This window comes from Ursus maritimus, unplaced genomic scaffold, assembly GCF_017311325.1.
Source record: "Ursus maritimus isolate PB19 unplaced genomic scaffold, ASM1731132v1 scaffold_1, whole genome shotgun sequence".
Lineage (NCBI taxonomy): Eukaryota > Metazoa > Chordata > Mammalia > Carnivora > Ursidae > Ursus > Ursus maritimus.
In genome coordinates this window covers 31,219,580-31,235,756 of record NW_024423343.1, presented here as the reverse complement: position 1 = coordinate 31,235,756, position 16,177 = coordinate 31,219,580, and the positions used below count along the sequence as shown (strand labels likewise).

The following is a 16,177-nucleotide window of genomic DNA, read 5'->3' as shown; positions in this document are numbered from 1 at the left end:
AGCATCCCTGGCGATTCTGATGCAGGTGTGTAGATCTCAAATGAAGAAACAGTGATCTTGTTCAACTCACTAGTTTTATAGAGGAGATAGTGAAACACGGAAAGGGGAAATGACTTCTCTAAGGTCACATGATAGAGGTAGAGGTATAGAGCGAGAGTCTAATTTCAAGTCTTGTCACCTGTAGTCTTGTGTGTTTTCCAAGATACCACAGTTCTTCTCATATATGTGGGTTAAAATAGCCCTGCAGTCTCTGGTCAGGTGTGCCCAGGGAGGTGGTGGATCACATTATCAGGGAGTCTTGAAGCTGCCACCTACCTGCCCATGGCTTGGGCAATCAGAAATTGTGCTATATTATTGCCCATAAAAAGCAGCCGGTGCGGAGCATCAGAATGTGAGCAATGCCACTGTAGCCACCATGAGAGAGCCAGTGAGTGCAATGATGTATTTGAAAGTTCTTGCAGATTTCAGAGTGTGGTAACCCCAGGACCCACTAATTACTAATTTCTTCTTAGACCAGAGCTACGCAGTACTAAGCATTCACATATTTTCAGACATGTGGATCATTGAATTAAGTGTTTAGTTTCCTGCTGGCATCTGACATCATGAAACCACAACTGTAAAGAATTCCAATTCACAGCTATAAATAAACTTGGCTGCAAAGACCAGAGACAACAGGAACTATGAGACAGAGTGCGATGTACCTTTTTCTAGGATAAAAGATCAGCCTGGAAACTATATTATTATAATTTGATATCACTGGGCTGGTAAGAGGAACAGAGGAGGTTCTAGGCTGAGAAAGCCTCACATGCAAAGACATGATGGTATAGGAAAATACGGGAAGCTGGGAATGATAGGGAGTTTGCTGTGGGTGGGTGAAGAGGAGAGAGAGAGAGAGAGGACTGGCTGGGGAATAGGGAGGGGCATGAGCACTGAGACTGGATGGAGTTCAGAGTAGGAGGCAGGGTCCAAATCACTAAGGGCCCCAAACACTATTTTCAGGAGCTCGGACATCGTGTTATTAATAGTGGGGATCCATTAGGAGGATTTCAAATGACAGACTGCGGTTTAGAAAGATCACTCAGGTTGGAATATGGAGAGAAGTTGGAAAGGGGGCTCAGGAATAAAGACCCATTAGAAACGCTAAGACCCTGAGCTAGGGTATGGTTAGCAGTTCTTCCCATGCCTGAGGATGAGCCAATTACAGTTGCTGCTACTGGGCCAGTTCTCAGGAGGCCCAATCCTGGGAATGTTTTTGCCTTCTGCCTCTTTATTTCTTAGGAGACATTCCAATGATCTGATTCCAAGATCAAATTTCAGAGATACAAGCTTGAATGATGGGAATAACTGTTACAAGAAAAATTGGTAAGGCGAGGGGAGGAGGAGATCAGAAAAGGGGAAAGGGAGAGGAAGAATGGAATGATACATGGACACGTAAAACTTAGAAGAATCATCAAGAGGCTACAAAAATATCTTACAAGGATTGCTTTAAGGAAAACATCCAGAATTTCAAGATGGATGTCTTCTGTAGTGATTAAATTTATTTTTAAATGTGTTTTTAAAGAGCTTATTATTAAAATTAATGAATTATCTCAGGGTGATCTCATGTATATATATCATGCCAAAGAGGTAAAAGGTTATTGAGCTGCACAGAGGAAGCTGATCAGGGTCTTGTGGTTTGACAATATGCATTCTGAGTAGGAGCCAGAGCTTAACTTCACATCTCAGAGGAGCTAGAATTTTCTGAGAAGGGGATGAAAAATGTGCACTTACTGGGGTGGTGGAGGAGGTTAGGGCTGGAAGCCAGGTTACCAAATCACTGTCTGGAGCATGTGGGCAGATGTAAAAGTGGGAGGAATGTTCAGACCACATCGTTTCCTAGTGAAAATGCCAATGCAACTTGTAACCATAGCAACACAATAGCCCTATTAAAACAACAATAACAAAAAAATCATGATATCAATTGCACTTAATGGACACACAAAAAAACAACCCTTCACTCTTTACTAATAAGTAAAATTTTGTATTCAGTTTTTTTTTCTTTTTATCCATTGGATTAATAATGCTTTGTTAGAAGATTTCGATTTCTTGATAATCTTTTCTCACACAGAGGCAAAAGTTTTAGAAATATAATCTGCCTGGTAATTTTGGATTGAATGTCAGACATTGTGATTATTCCCTTGTAAGGTGCTGGTTATTTTTATATTCCTATAAATATTCTTGATGCTTGCTCTGGGCTAAATTACTTGCATTCTCTGAGGTTTGCTTTTAAACGTTATTAGATGAGACCAGAACTGCTTCTAGTCTAGGGTTGATTTTTCCTCACTACTCATTCTTCTACCCAATGGGCCACGAAATATGAGACTTTCCACCCTGGTTGGTGGGAACAGGAGCTATTTCCAGTCTTAAGTGAGCAACAAGTTTTTTTCCCTCTAATTCTATCCCTGGCCTCAGGTAGTTCCTTTCATATATACACTGATCACTTTCTACCTGAACATGCCAGGGGGACCTTCTCAGATCTCTAAAGCTCTCTCTGTGAAGCTCTCGCCTGTGAAACTCTAGCTGCCTTGGCATCCCTGAGTTCCAGTTCCATCCTCAATTTAGGGAGCCCGCCTCCCTGCACTGCGTCTTGGAAACTCTTTCCAGGCAGTAAGGTGGGGCAATCATAAAGCCCTCCTTGTTTTCACCCTGCTCTCAGGGATCACTGTTCTGTGCTGTCTGGTGTCCAATATCTAAAAACTGTAGGCTTATATATTTTGTCTATTTATTTTTTAGTTTTTCTTTCAAAAGGAGGGTTAGTTAGATCCTCATTATTCCATTTTGCCAGAAGTAAAAGTCTCCAACTTTATGGCTTCTGAATGTGGTTGATGGGTAACAAATTTGGAGAACAGAATAAATTACATCCTGACTGATCAATTAAAGCTTCTTAATCGTTTAGGATACCTTAGTAAAATTTACATCATTTCCTAGTGTCAAAACATAGTTCTCATAATTTTATATTCATAGTTTTCATATAAATATGTAGTGAGCAAGTATCAAAGTTTTATTTCTCATTAATGAGGTAACCAGAAAGATGATAAAGCCAGTTAGAAAACTGAGACACTGAGAAAGTAGATGATATATTAGGAGGGAGGGAGGGAGAAAGAGAGAGAGAGCAAGAGTGAGCGAGAATATAAATGGAAAAATATGTTGGAATAGGATTGCTAAATTTGATACAAAACTGGTTCATGTTCCATAGGCCAATAAAATCATAACCTTTGGGGTTATCTTCTTGGCTGAATAGAAATAATTGTTATTTCTATTATACAAAAACTCATTTGTATAATATTCATTTCCGCAAATTAACATCTAACCTTTACAGACTTAAACATGTCTTACAAATGTGTTGTGTCTTAAAAGATGACCCTTGGGTGGGCTTATGACCATGTTTTAGGAAGGCATTGAATGGACACAGTCATCTTTTTTGACTCATTCCCAAGTTTTGGAAATCTTAGTGTAATCTTACCTGTAAGTCAATGAGAACTGCCATTATCTAGCTGGTCACTCTGGGTCTATGTTTGCTAGGGTAATGAAAAAATTAAACTACAGTAGTGTTTTATAACTGCAGTTACATGTTAGAATCACTTGGGGGAGCTTTCAAAAATTACCAAAGCCAGTAATATTCCACTATATATATGTATACCACATCTTCTCTCTCCATTCATCTATGGATGGACCTAGAGGGTATAATGAATGTTAAGGGAAATAAGTCAGAGAAATCAGATACTATGTGATTTCACTCATACATATAATTTAAGAAACAAAACAAATGAACAAAGAAATTAAATAGGGTCTTAAATATAGGTTACAGGGTGCCTGGGTGGCTCAGTCATTTGGGCGTCGGATTCTTGATTTTGGCTCAGGTCATGATCTTGAGGTCATATGATCAGACCCCCTGTCAGGCTCTGTGCTGAGTGTGGAGCCTGCATGAGATTTTCTCACCCTCTTCCTCTCCCACTGCTCATGCTCTCTCTAACAAAAGAATCTATCTATCTATCTATCTATCTATCTATCTATCATCTATCATCTATCTATCTATCTATCTATCTATCTATCTATCTATCTATCATCATCTAGCTAGCTATCACAAACGGGTGGTCGCCAGAGGGGAGGTGATAGATAAAGGGGATTAAGAGCACACTTACCTTGACGAGCATTGAGTAATGTATAGAAATGTCGAATCATATTTTACACCTTAAACAAATAGAACACTGTATGTTAATTTTACTTCAATAAAAAGAAAAATAAAACACTACCAAAGTCAGGGTCTCTTCCTAGACTAATTAAATTAGACTCAGAGGGTGAAGTCAGGGCATCATTAATTGTTTAAAAGTCCTCTATTTATTCCAGTGTGCAGCCAGGGTTGAAAACTACTGGTTTAGACTGGGTTTCTCAGACTTCTTTCAATAACAATGCTCTGTAATTCTATGGCTTGAAATACAGGCAACTCACTTTTACACTGAAGAAAGTAGACATAAATACAAACTCTGCTAGCTTTCTTGCACTACCAGTGACTTGGAAATAATTCAAGGCTGCCGGCATTCATTCTATGGTGTGGAAGCAGCGGGAAAGGCCAGGGGTGGGAGAGCTGAATGACTGGTCTTTGTGTTCCCATTAGAAATAGTCAGCTTGAGTTGCTGGAAAGAGACAGGAATGTCTGCAGATAATTTCTTTAAAAAAAAAGAAAAGAAAAATCAAAATTCATTTTGTGCCTCTGCTTCTATACTGTTGAGCCCAGAGCAGGTGTTCTTTCACACAGTTATTATTGGAGACTGCGTTTCTGATTTAAGACTGTGTATCAGTAAATCAAGGCTGTGACCCATAATATCTGTAAAAAGAAAATAATGCAACAAGTATAAATCTTTAAGATGATTTCAAATAATGAAATTCTACTTCAAATTCTATTCTTTCATGCTTGTTGGGTAGTTTTTTTTTTTTTTTATTGAAAAGCCTTTTTTTTTTCCCACTTCAACAATTTATTTAAAGTCATATATAAGATGACTTTATTCCTGCGTGTACTCAATTGTTTCTTCCTTGTATTTGCCCTTTTCCTTTCCCACTTGGTGAGATTTGCCTTTACATTTAAGGATATTTTGTGTGGTCTTTGCCCAGTTTTAGTCTAGTGATAACCACCTTGTTAGAGTGAATGCCCACATGGACAGTTGTGCCATCTGCCCTCTCTCTCTCTACTTGTTCAATGTAGATGACATATTTCTTCCTGTAAACCTGGACTAATTTGCTCATTTGCTGACCTTTGTAGTGCCCTCACACAGCCTGTACGTCATCCTTTCAGATGGGCACGGATCGAACATTGTACTTCTGTCTCAGCTCTTTGAAAAGAAGGGAAAGCATAATCTTCCTGCTAATGTGGGAAGGTGCATTGAGATGACTTTTATGTTTCTTCCTCCGGGCAGAAGTCATAAAGAGATTGAACTTCATTTTGGCCTTTGGTGCTTTAGCAATGTCCTCAAAAGGGAAGAGAGAAAAGCATTTTTTTTGAAAGCAAGGGCTTTTGAAACTCTTTACTCTAAAACTACATTTATGAGAAACACATAGTAAATGTAACTAGCCAGCCAAACATTAAAAGAAAAGTTGCTTAACTTCCTAAGTTTTTTTTTTTTTAATCGTAAATTAATGTTGAATTTTCCCAATTGTTTCTGGGCATCTTTCTCAATAATTGTATGACTTTTCTTCCATCTGTTAATGTAGTGAGGAATATTAATAGATGCCCAAATATTAAACTGTTTTACTTCTGAACCCTACTTGGTCATGAAGGATTATTCTTTTAATATTCTATTTGATTATGCTTCCTCCCTGACACTTTTAATGATAATAATCTTTCCTTTGTGGTGAAACATCCCTGTGAGTTGCATAAGGATGGTATTAATTTTCATAGCCATTTGACAGATTAGAAAACTCAGACACAAATGTAGTAAATGACTTATTAGCCAAGAACAAGTAATTAGTGACAAAATCTATACTTAAATGTTTGGTGCCTGATTTCTGGTCTAGGAATTTTTTCCCACTACTCTCCTCTAGTAAATTTATGTTTTCATCAAGCAAACATCTCAATCATGAAATATTTCAGATAACCTTATAATACTTCACATAACCTTAGAATACTGTCTTGAAAACAGGATTTTTAATTCTAGATAAACCATGAACACTGTTTAAAATCCTAGTTCTTAATTCTTTCCTTTTCTTCTTCTCTACAGTAACAGTTCTCATAACCACATTTAATAATCATGGGTTTGGGGGAAGAATGTGTGGTGGAAGGTGGAGAAGATGAGAATAAGAGAGTTCAGGTGGATGGTGGAGCCATTGACTGAGCTAGAGAATCCACCTGGATGAGTAGATTTGAGGGTGAGGCTGCATGGATGGGCTTAGAAAGGTGTGGACACATTAGTTTGAATTTCCAGGTGTGAAATCTACAAGGCAGTTGAATGTGCAATTCTGAAAACTCTGGAGAGAGGTTGAGCTGAACATGTACAATTGGTAGCAATTGGCATAGAGGTGGTACCAGTAGTCTTGGGAACAGATGAAATCAACCAAGGACGGTATGAGGAGCAAAGAGATAGGAACGTGAAAGGCCAACATTTCTGTGGATTGAGAAAGAGGAGCCAAGAAGAAACACAGAAAGAAGAGTCAGAGAGTTGGAGAAAAGCAAGAGAGGGCAGTATCCTGAAAGCTAAAGGAAGAGAGATTCTCCTCTCTTCTCACTCCAACCTTGTCTTCTCCCAGGCTTTCCCATCTCAGTAAATAGCTCACCATCCACCCAGCTGCTCAAGTAAGCAAACAGGTACCTTTCTGATTACCTCCCACCTCCTCCCATCAGCAGGTCTTATCAATTCAGCTTCTAATTATATATGAATTTCTTCACTTCTCCTTCCATAGGCACCCCATGACTCCAAGACACTAACACCTCTTCTCCTGGACAACTGTAACAGCCTTCTGAGTGGCTTCCCTGCTTCTGATCTGGTTCTCCTTCTGCCTAGACCGCACTCCCACTAGCAGATAGAAGAACACTTTTACAAAAGCACAAATAAGATCCCGTCATTCCCCTGGTTAAAATCATCCAGTAGTTTCTCATTGCACTTTGACTAAAATTGAAACTTTATCATGACCTAAGTGGACCCACATTTGGTCCCTGTCCAGCACTCCAACTGCATCCCGCACATTCTCCTACTACTGCTTATTAAATCCAGCCAATGGCCTTTTCTCTGTTCTTTGAACATACCAAGTTCATGCTCTCTCTGGGCCATTGTCTTTGCTTATTCTTTTGTCCAAAGTGCTCTGCCCCAGACCTATGCAAGCCTGGCTCTTACCCTTAGTTAAGCCTCAGTTTAAATATTACCTCCAAATAGGGCCTCCATAACAAAGTATCACAGACCAGGTGGCTTATACAAAAAAATTTATCGTCTCGGGGCGCCTGGGTGGCACAGCGGTTAAGCGTCTGCCTTCGGCTCAGGGCGTGATCCCAGTGTTGTGGGATCGAGCCCCACATCAGGCTCCTCGCTATGAGCCTGCTTCTTCCTCTCCCACTCCCCCTGCTTGTGTTCCCTCTCTCGCTTGCTGTCTCTGTCTCTGTTGAATAAATAAATAAAATATTAAAAAAAAAATTTATCGTCTCACCCTCTGGAGGTTAGAAGTCTAAAATGCAGGTGCTGTCATGGTTGGTTCCTTCTGAGGGCTGTGGAGGAGAATCTGATCTAACCTTTTCTTGGCTTGTACATGGCTGTCTTTTTCCTGTGTCTCATCACATCATCTCCCTCTATGTGAATTTCTCTGTCCAAATCTCCCATTTTTATAAGAACCCGTCATATTGGATTACCGTCCTCATGATCTTCAACTTGATTATCTCTGTAGGGACTCTTTCCAAATGAAGTCACGCTCTGAGGTACTGGGGGTTAGGACGCCAGCATCTGAAGAGACATAATCCGACCCACAATGCCCATACCCAGCGGTCATCACATTGCATGGCTTCATTTTCTTCACGGCGTTTGTCTTTATCTGAAATTACATCATTCATTTTTTGTTCACATTTTGTTATTTGTCTCTGGAAACTCCACAGAACAGGAACCTTGCCTGTCTTTGGAGCAGACTCTGCTGGTGCCCCTGACATATCTCCTGTTGCCATAGATACCAGCAGCTTCTCACTGCAAGCCTCTGCAACGTTCTGTCTGAGGCTTCCTCAAGCATGCTGGTCCTCTAGTGAGGCAGGCTGGAGATGCCAGAAGTTACTGACAGATGAGAGGGGAAAGAATACCCCAGTTTCCTCTCTCCCCTGTCAGGGACAGTGCTGAAGTTTGCTTTCTGCTGTCTCTGAAAGGTCCAAAGCAGGACGTAGCCAAATTATCCTTACTGCTCATGAATATACCTATCTTGGCTTCCTCCCTCTCTGTTTACTTCCTTACTCCCCTACCAGTGTTTCTAGAATCTCTCCCCAAATAAACTATTTACAGTGAACTCTTGTCTCTGGGTCTGCTTCCTGGAGAACCACAACCTAACACAATCTTCTTTATCGCTGTATTCCTGGCACCTAAAACTGTACATAATACAACACTATGGTTACGCTCAATAAACCACAATGAATTAATCAGTAGAGGGTGGTGGTAATGACATTGTCAAATGCTGTGGAAAGAAGTCCAGTAGAAGAGAACTTTAAAAAAGAATGTCAGTTTGGTAATTGTGAGGTTAGTAGCCACTGCTAGAGGAGCTTATTAGAATGGCAGGGGGCAAGTCTGATTTTAGTGGGCAAGATGAGGTGAGAAAGCTAAGAGCCATGGACAGGAAAGAGTTAACTTCATGTGACAGCGGGGTGGAAGGAAGCGGTTTTTTATTTTTCTGGATGAGAACAGTTTGAGCCTATTTAAGGCTGATTCAATGGAAAAGGAGAGAATGATGATACAAGTGAGAAGAGGGGACAACAGAAGGTCAAGGTCTTAGATGGTAAGTTAGAGGCTGGGTTATTGAGAACAGGAGGAGGAGTTAGCATGCGGAAACAGAGGCCTCTGGTTTTCCAAGAAAGGAGGCAGGAGGTAAGAACTGGTAAACAGAAATAGGAACAAACATATAAATATACAGTAAGACTCTTTTTTTTTTCTGATTTCGGAAGTGACAGGGGTTCCTTGTAGAACATTTGGAACAAATAAATTTGTTTAGTACTTACAATATTTCAGGCTCTGATCTATGTGCTTTACATGTATTAACTCATTTTCTCCTCAATCTATCCTATGAAGCAGGTACGGTTTCTATCTCTTTACTACAGAGGAGAGAGACTGAGTCAATTGCCCAAGGTCACAAGACTGGTCACAATGGCAGGCCTACCTTGTCTGGTTCCACAGTCATTCTGTACTCAATGCAAAGGAAAGCTCCAAAGGAAAACTTATCCATCAGAGAATAAATAAACACACATGAAATACTTAAGACAGATATAGAAATCACCAGGAGTTCACTGCCATTGCTTCTGTTTTCTCAGGGAAGTAGGTGGGGACCCTGAAGCGGGGAATGGGGGTAAGTGGAACTCATTAATAATAATAGTTTGAAGATGTTGCTTCTGGGAAAGGAGACAGGAACTGATGAGGAATTTTCGACAGGGCTGAAGAGTCAGCTTGAGGTTGCAAATACTAAATTGGGGGGAAGATCAATCGGCATGGTTCAGCGATTTTTCTCAGGGGCACTGCCCCATTTTGCCATGGGAGGTCCACAGAAAGTCAGGAGAAATTGATAGTCTTAAAGAAAGTGTGGTTGAAATGGCTGCATCTTCCTTTGGGATCCCTGAAGGCAGACCTTGGGGCAGATATTTGAGAGCAAGCAGTTTATTGGGAGACAATTGTAGGAAAATTGCTGGCAGGGAGTGTGACAGGGGAGGGAAAGATGACGATAAAGGGTGTGCACTGCAGACAACCGGAGCTTCATCCTGATGGGGGACTCTGGGAGCCAGTGCGGAAATACATCTCAGCTATCTCCCCTGAGGGGATTTCCATTAGCTAATGGTTAGAACTGCTCCAGAAGGAACCAAGCAGGAGCTGAGAGCTGCCACACCTAAAGATACAGAGAATTTGGTTGGCCAGAGAAAGGCTTCAGGCAAAGAGATGTTGGCTGCTGGGGGTCTGGGCACCATGGAAAAACAAGGCCTGAGGGGATAAAGACCAGGCCTCAGGAGTGTCTGCTACACACGGACCATGGATTTTTGGTTGGGTCAGAGAGGTAGCAAACCTGGAAGGAGCCTAGGAGGGCAAGGGAACAGTTGGATGAACATCTTTTGGGAAAATTATTTTAAATCGGTAATGTTGGTGCACAGACTAAAATCCAAGTATGAAAGAATATGCAGTGAAAAGTAAATCTTTTCTCAGCATCCAGCTCTGTCTTCTACTGTTGCTAGTGTCCTGTATATCCTTTTAGAGATAGTGCGGTAGGTACTGTGTATGTGTTACAGGTGTAGATATTATATACACATACTTATATTATAGCTATAGGTATTATATATGCAAACTAAGTACAGTTAATAAACATATCATTTATTTTTACATAAACTACCCCATATAAGTGGTAGCATATAATATACTCTGCCTCTTTTACAAGTGTATCTTGGGGGAGCCTTTCCTATTATTGCATATAGATTTGCCTCAGTTTTTAAAATAACTGCATAACATTCAATTTTATGTATGGATTTACTTAATGAGTCTTTTGTTGGTAAGTTCTATTTTAAGTCTTTCTTTGTTCTGAGATAATTATTCTTATACACGTGTATTATTGAGCACATTCCAGTGATCCATAGGATGAATTCTCAGGAATAGCATTGCTTGGCCAAAGGGCATGTGCATCTAAATTATTGATAGAGAATGCTGAATTTCCTTGAACCCATGTACATACCCATGGGATGGACGATCATAATGAGGCCAAGAGCAGAAGTACAGGAATAGGGAGGAGAAGAGGGAGGGGCAGTCGGACAATGAAATGCCAGGTATCAAGATTCTGGTGTGGTGGTTCCATTCCTGCCAGGGTCTGGGGTGTGGCCACACCAGGAAGTTGTTGGCCTGGAGTGGTGTGCAGGTGAAGGTCAATGACACAGAGTCAAGGAAGTATGAGGTGTCAGAATAAGTCACCCAGAGATGAGCCAGCCAGTCTATCCCAGGGTTTGTCGTTATGTACGTTGTGAAATGCAGTTAGAGAAAACTTCAGCTTTATTATTTATGTATTTATTTTTAAAAGATTTATTTATTTATTTTGGAGAGACAGAGAGAGAAAAAGAGAGAGAGAAAGAGCACATGGAACTAGAGGAGATTACGCTAAGTGAAATAAGTCAAGCAGAGAAAGACAATTATCATATAGTTTCACTTATATGTGGAACATAAGGAATAGCATGGAGGATGTTAGGAGAAGGAGGGAAAATGGGGGGGGAGTCAGAGTGGGAGACGAACCATGAAAGACTATGGGCTCTGGGAAACAAACTGAGGGCTTCAGAGGGGAGGGGGGTGGGGGATTGGGATAGGCCGGTGATGGGTAGTAAGGAGGGCACGTATTGCATGGAGCACTGGGTGTTATACGCAAACAACGAATCATGGAACACTACATCGAAAGCTAATGATGTACTGTATGGTGACTAACATAACATAATAAAAAAAAAGTGCAGAAACACAGGGGAGGGGGTGGCAGAGAGAGAGCAGATTCTCTGCTGTACATGGAGCCCCACATGGGGCTCAATCTCATGACCCTGAGATCATGACCTGAGCTGAAGTCAAGAGTCAGAGGCTTAATGGACAGCCATCCAAGCGCCACTCAGCTTCCCTTTAAATCTAGCAAAGAAAAGATGCCAGATGCTACCAGTCCTTTCTACTCTGTGGAGCAGAAAACTCTCATACTTGAGCTGAGGGAGAAGTACATCAATCAACGTGACTGCCCCAGGGGACAGGCGATGATGTCTCTATTTTTTGTGGTGGCATCTGTGGCAGTGGGACTGGCAGGGCTGTTCTCCTGAATCCTGCAGCTTCAGGTGAATATCACCTGGGCCTGTGGATAACTCATTTTCCAACATCTCCAGTCCCCCGAGCATTGCTGACATTGTCAAACCAACCTGGGCCTGGGCACCCCTTTCTTGGTAATAAAACCAATAGCAGTAATAACAACAGTAGAGGGTAAGGTGCTGAATCAGTTAGGGTTTGTGTTCAGCAGCGTGTAGTTTAAACACTGGTTGAAACCAGAGAGGAGTTCTCTTCTCTCTCAGGTGACACGGAGTCCAGAGAGAAGCAGTCCACAAAGGCGTAGCACTTCCGCAATGCCAGGGGTGTGTCGGACTTCTTTCTGCTCTGCTTCCCCAGTGCTGACTTCTACCTTGTACTTTCTAGATGGCTGTGGAATGTTAGCCATCACGCCCATGTTCCATGCTGGAAGAAGGAAGAAAGGGTCAAAGGTAAAAGGGAGCATGCCAATGAATCAGCATTCCCCATCCCTACCTTTTAATGAATTTTCCCAGAAGCTGCACTCAGTAACGTTCTGCACTCAGAACCTAAATCTCGTTGCACAGGGTGGTAAGTCACATGGTCACCCTTATCTGAATCGCGGTCATCACGTTTTATTGTTTCAGGGATGATTTTTCCCCATCTCTTAACATCATCACTTTGGACATCGGGACTTCCACAGGTTAGGGAGACGCAAGCACTGAGACCATTGCAGGTTGCTTCTAGCACTTGGCTATTTTAGTCACGCCGCTATGAACACTGGTGGACAGGTATCTGTTTGAGTTCCTGCTTTCTTTTTTTTCCTTTTTTCTTTTTTTTAAAGATTTTATTTATTTATTTGACAGAGATAGAGACAGCCAGAGAGAGAGGAAACACAAGCAGGGGGAGTGGGAGAGGAAGAAGCAGGCTCACAGCGGAGGAGCCTGATGTGGGGCTCGATCCCACAACGCCAGGATCACGCCCTGAGCCGAAGGCAGACGCCCAACCACTGTGCCACCCAGGCGCCCGTGAGTTCCTGCTTTCAATTCCTCGATTCTTTCAATGCACCTAGGACTTGCTGGATCATGTGGTAATCCCATGTGGAGCTTTTAAGGAGCCAGAAAATGCACTTTACATTTTGTATTTAGTTTTTACAAACTTGGAGTTGTTGATACCACACGTGGACATTCTAATAGAGACGACCTCCTACTCTGGATCTGACAGACTGATGCTGTCACTGAGTAGTGTCCCTCCGAGTAGGCGAGCTCTGAGTAGCGCATGCTGACGTGAGCTGGAGGGAGTCATCTCCATCACAGAAATGGGTAACACATAAAAAAGGCTAAGTTACTCTCCTCTTGGTAATGAGAGCTCCACTAACTTTCCCTAGCTCTGCCCCCAGGAAGCCTCATGAAGTGCCTGTGGAGGGCCTTACTGGGTTTATACTAGATTCCCTTGACCAGTGTGGACTTCTGAACACCACACCATGAGGTTCCAGGCAGGAGCGATCTCCACCCTTACCCTTGATCTCAAGCCAACCTGTCACAAATTTATCAAGGAGAAGGAAGACGAACTTAGTTATTCCGTGATCCAGTAATAGTTCTCAGTGTGCACTAGTAGAGTGGGTAACAATATGGCCCCGAAGTTAGATGGCTTGTGTTCAGATCCCAGCTCTACAATCTATTTGTTGTGTGATCTTCATGGAAATTAATTTTTTTTAAAGATTTTATTTATTTATTTGACAGAGAGAGACAGCCAGCGAGAGAGGGAACACAAGCAGGGGGAGTGGGAGAGGAAGAAGCAGGCTCCCAGCAGAGGAGCCTGATGTGGGGCTCGATCCCGGAACGCCAGGATCATGCCCTGAGCCGAAGGCAGATGCTTAATGACTGAGCCACCCAGACAGCCCTTCATGGAAATTATTTAATTTCTCTGTGCCTCAGCCTCCTCATCTATAAATCAAGGATTCGTAATAGTACTTTACTTGTCATACGATTGTTGTGAGGGTCACCTGAGTTAACACAATTAAGAAGTGCTTTAGAAAGATGCCTGAACTCTGGAAAGGCTCTGTAAGTGGGGGTAGTGTTAGCAGTACTGACATTATGATTATACCCAGTAAGGGTAAATTCTATAAACCATAATAGTTAACAGCAAACTAACTGTGGATCAGTATTTATAGTGCTGGTAACTGGAAAAAAAAAAAAAAAGAACAAAATTAGGAGGACACACATGAACAAAGCATGGAGAGACACACCCAGATGGGTTGAAAAAGTCACTTTTCATTACCTTTGGTTTGATCTTACAAGCCTGGAGAATGCTAACCACTTGGCCTCTTACATGTTTTTTAAACTAATTAATTTATTTGAGAGAGAGGGGCGTGGTGGTGGGGAGGGACAGAGGGAGAAGGAGAGAAAGAATCTCAAGCAGACTCCCTGCTGAGCGCGGAGCCTGATGTGGGCTCCATCCCAGGACCCTGAGACCATGACCTGAGCCTAAATCAAGAGCCGGACACTCAACTGACTGTGTCACCCAGGCGCCCCTTGGCCTCTTAGATTTGTTTCTCACCTCCAAACCGAAGACAACTATTTTCATTGCATCATTGTGAAGATTTACTGAGGCAAAGATAGGACTTTATAAATTATTATCACTAAACAAATACAAACACTTAAATTAACAACATAAAGTAGCCCTTCAGCTACAACTGTCATTGTCCAGATGGATTTGGTGTTTGTGACCAGGCTAGGCATAATCCCAAGGGAGGTTGTGGAAAACATGGAGGAGGTTCGAGGCCAGGCACAGACATGAGGAAGAGCTGGAGTTTCTGTGTAGTGGACCAGGTTAGTATCTGCCCACTGGGGATGTGGGTAGGATGAAGGGCACCAGAGTCTGAGGAATTTGGGCTAATTTCTATACAGCGTTGAAATTAAAGTACAAGAAAGAGTTCTTGAAGAAAATGGTGAAATCTGAGTCTTTCTCCATGATTCTCCAACGGGATAGAGAAAGAAGCGACACAGTCTGTCCGTGGTTGTAGCCAAGGTGGGGGATGGACTGGAGGCTGTCCAGCCTTGAGGCAGCCTGGTTACCAGAACGGACCGATTCTATGATGTCATGTGGAACTAGGTATTTATTTAGCAGTCACCTTGCGCCATCTATGGGTCAGTATGTTTCCTTGCAATTTGAGGACCGCAAGCTGCTGTGATACCTTCAGATACAACGTGGTTGGTTTTATTTTTGTGAAAGCCTTTTTTCATGTTTTGGTTTACTTGTTTTGTTTTGGGTAGATTCGATACCTTTTGTGACTATCAAGAATCCTCTCTTTGTAACCAGGGAAAATTTTGCCTTGAGATGCAGACTTGCAAGAAGAAGGACCTGGATGCTTGGATTCCATTTAGTGATACGTTTCTAATAGCTAGGGAGTCCTTTCCTTTACATTAAATGACTAAGACGACATTTTTAAAAATCCTGTGAGGCTTGCATCTTCCCACAGTTTACTGGAAAAGGGGCTTCGCCAGGAGTCGGAGCCATTTCTGCTTTCTATTGTCCCATGTTTTATTCTTAGTGCCAAATGGCATAGGGAAGGCTGCTGCTTAGGACAAAGGAACCCTCAGATTCTGTGAAGGGAAATCAGGAGGACTGTCTGGAGGGGATGAGGTGGGTTCTGGATTTTAGAGGAAGTGAGAGTCACAGGAAAAGAGGAGAAGGCCACCTGTCTTCTGTGTCTGCAGTTCAAGAGGGCCTCCCATAGAAAGAGAAACTGGTTTCTCATGAGGTTGTCTCATATGAAGCTTTTTTCCACTCAGTCTCCATGTTTGTTTCTGTGCTAAGCTCCCTCGCCCTGTCCCTGGTCCGACCATGCTGGTGGTCTCTTTTAGTTTCTGGAAAGCACCATGTTCTCTATCACTAGAGGCTTTTGCAGCTGCTGCCTCTTCTGCTTGAAACATTCCTTATCCTGGTGAGTCTTCTTCATTCCGTAGATTTCAGCTTACCAGTCACTTCCTGAAGGAGGCCTTGCCTGGTCCCCTTGCACCTGCCTCACACTGCGTTCCTACTTCTCCTTTGGAACTTACATCACACTTGTAGGGTTACAGGTCCAACATTTGTCTTCTGTATTGCAGGTGGGACGCCCTGTCTGTATCCCCGTTCTCCAATAAGAGGGACCTGGAGGGATCAGGAGGGAAGAACAGCAGCGAACTTGTACATGTTCCGTT

General features: G+C 42.2%; 1 pseudogene; it reads right to left on the bottom strand.

The window, feature by feature from the left end:
• Positions 1-4,897: 4,897 nt before the first annotated feature.
• On the bottom strand, positions 4,898-5,492 carry LOC103659773 (annotated as a pseudogene).
• Between the last annotated feature and the right edge of the window lie 10,685 nt (positions 5,493-16,177).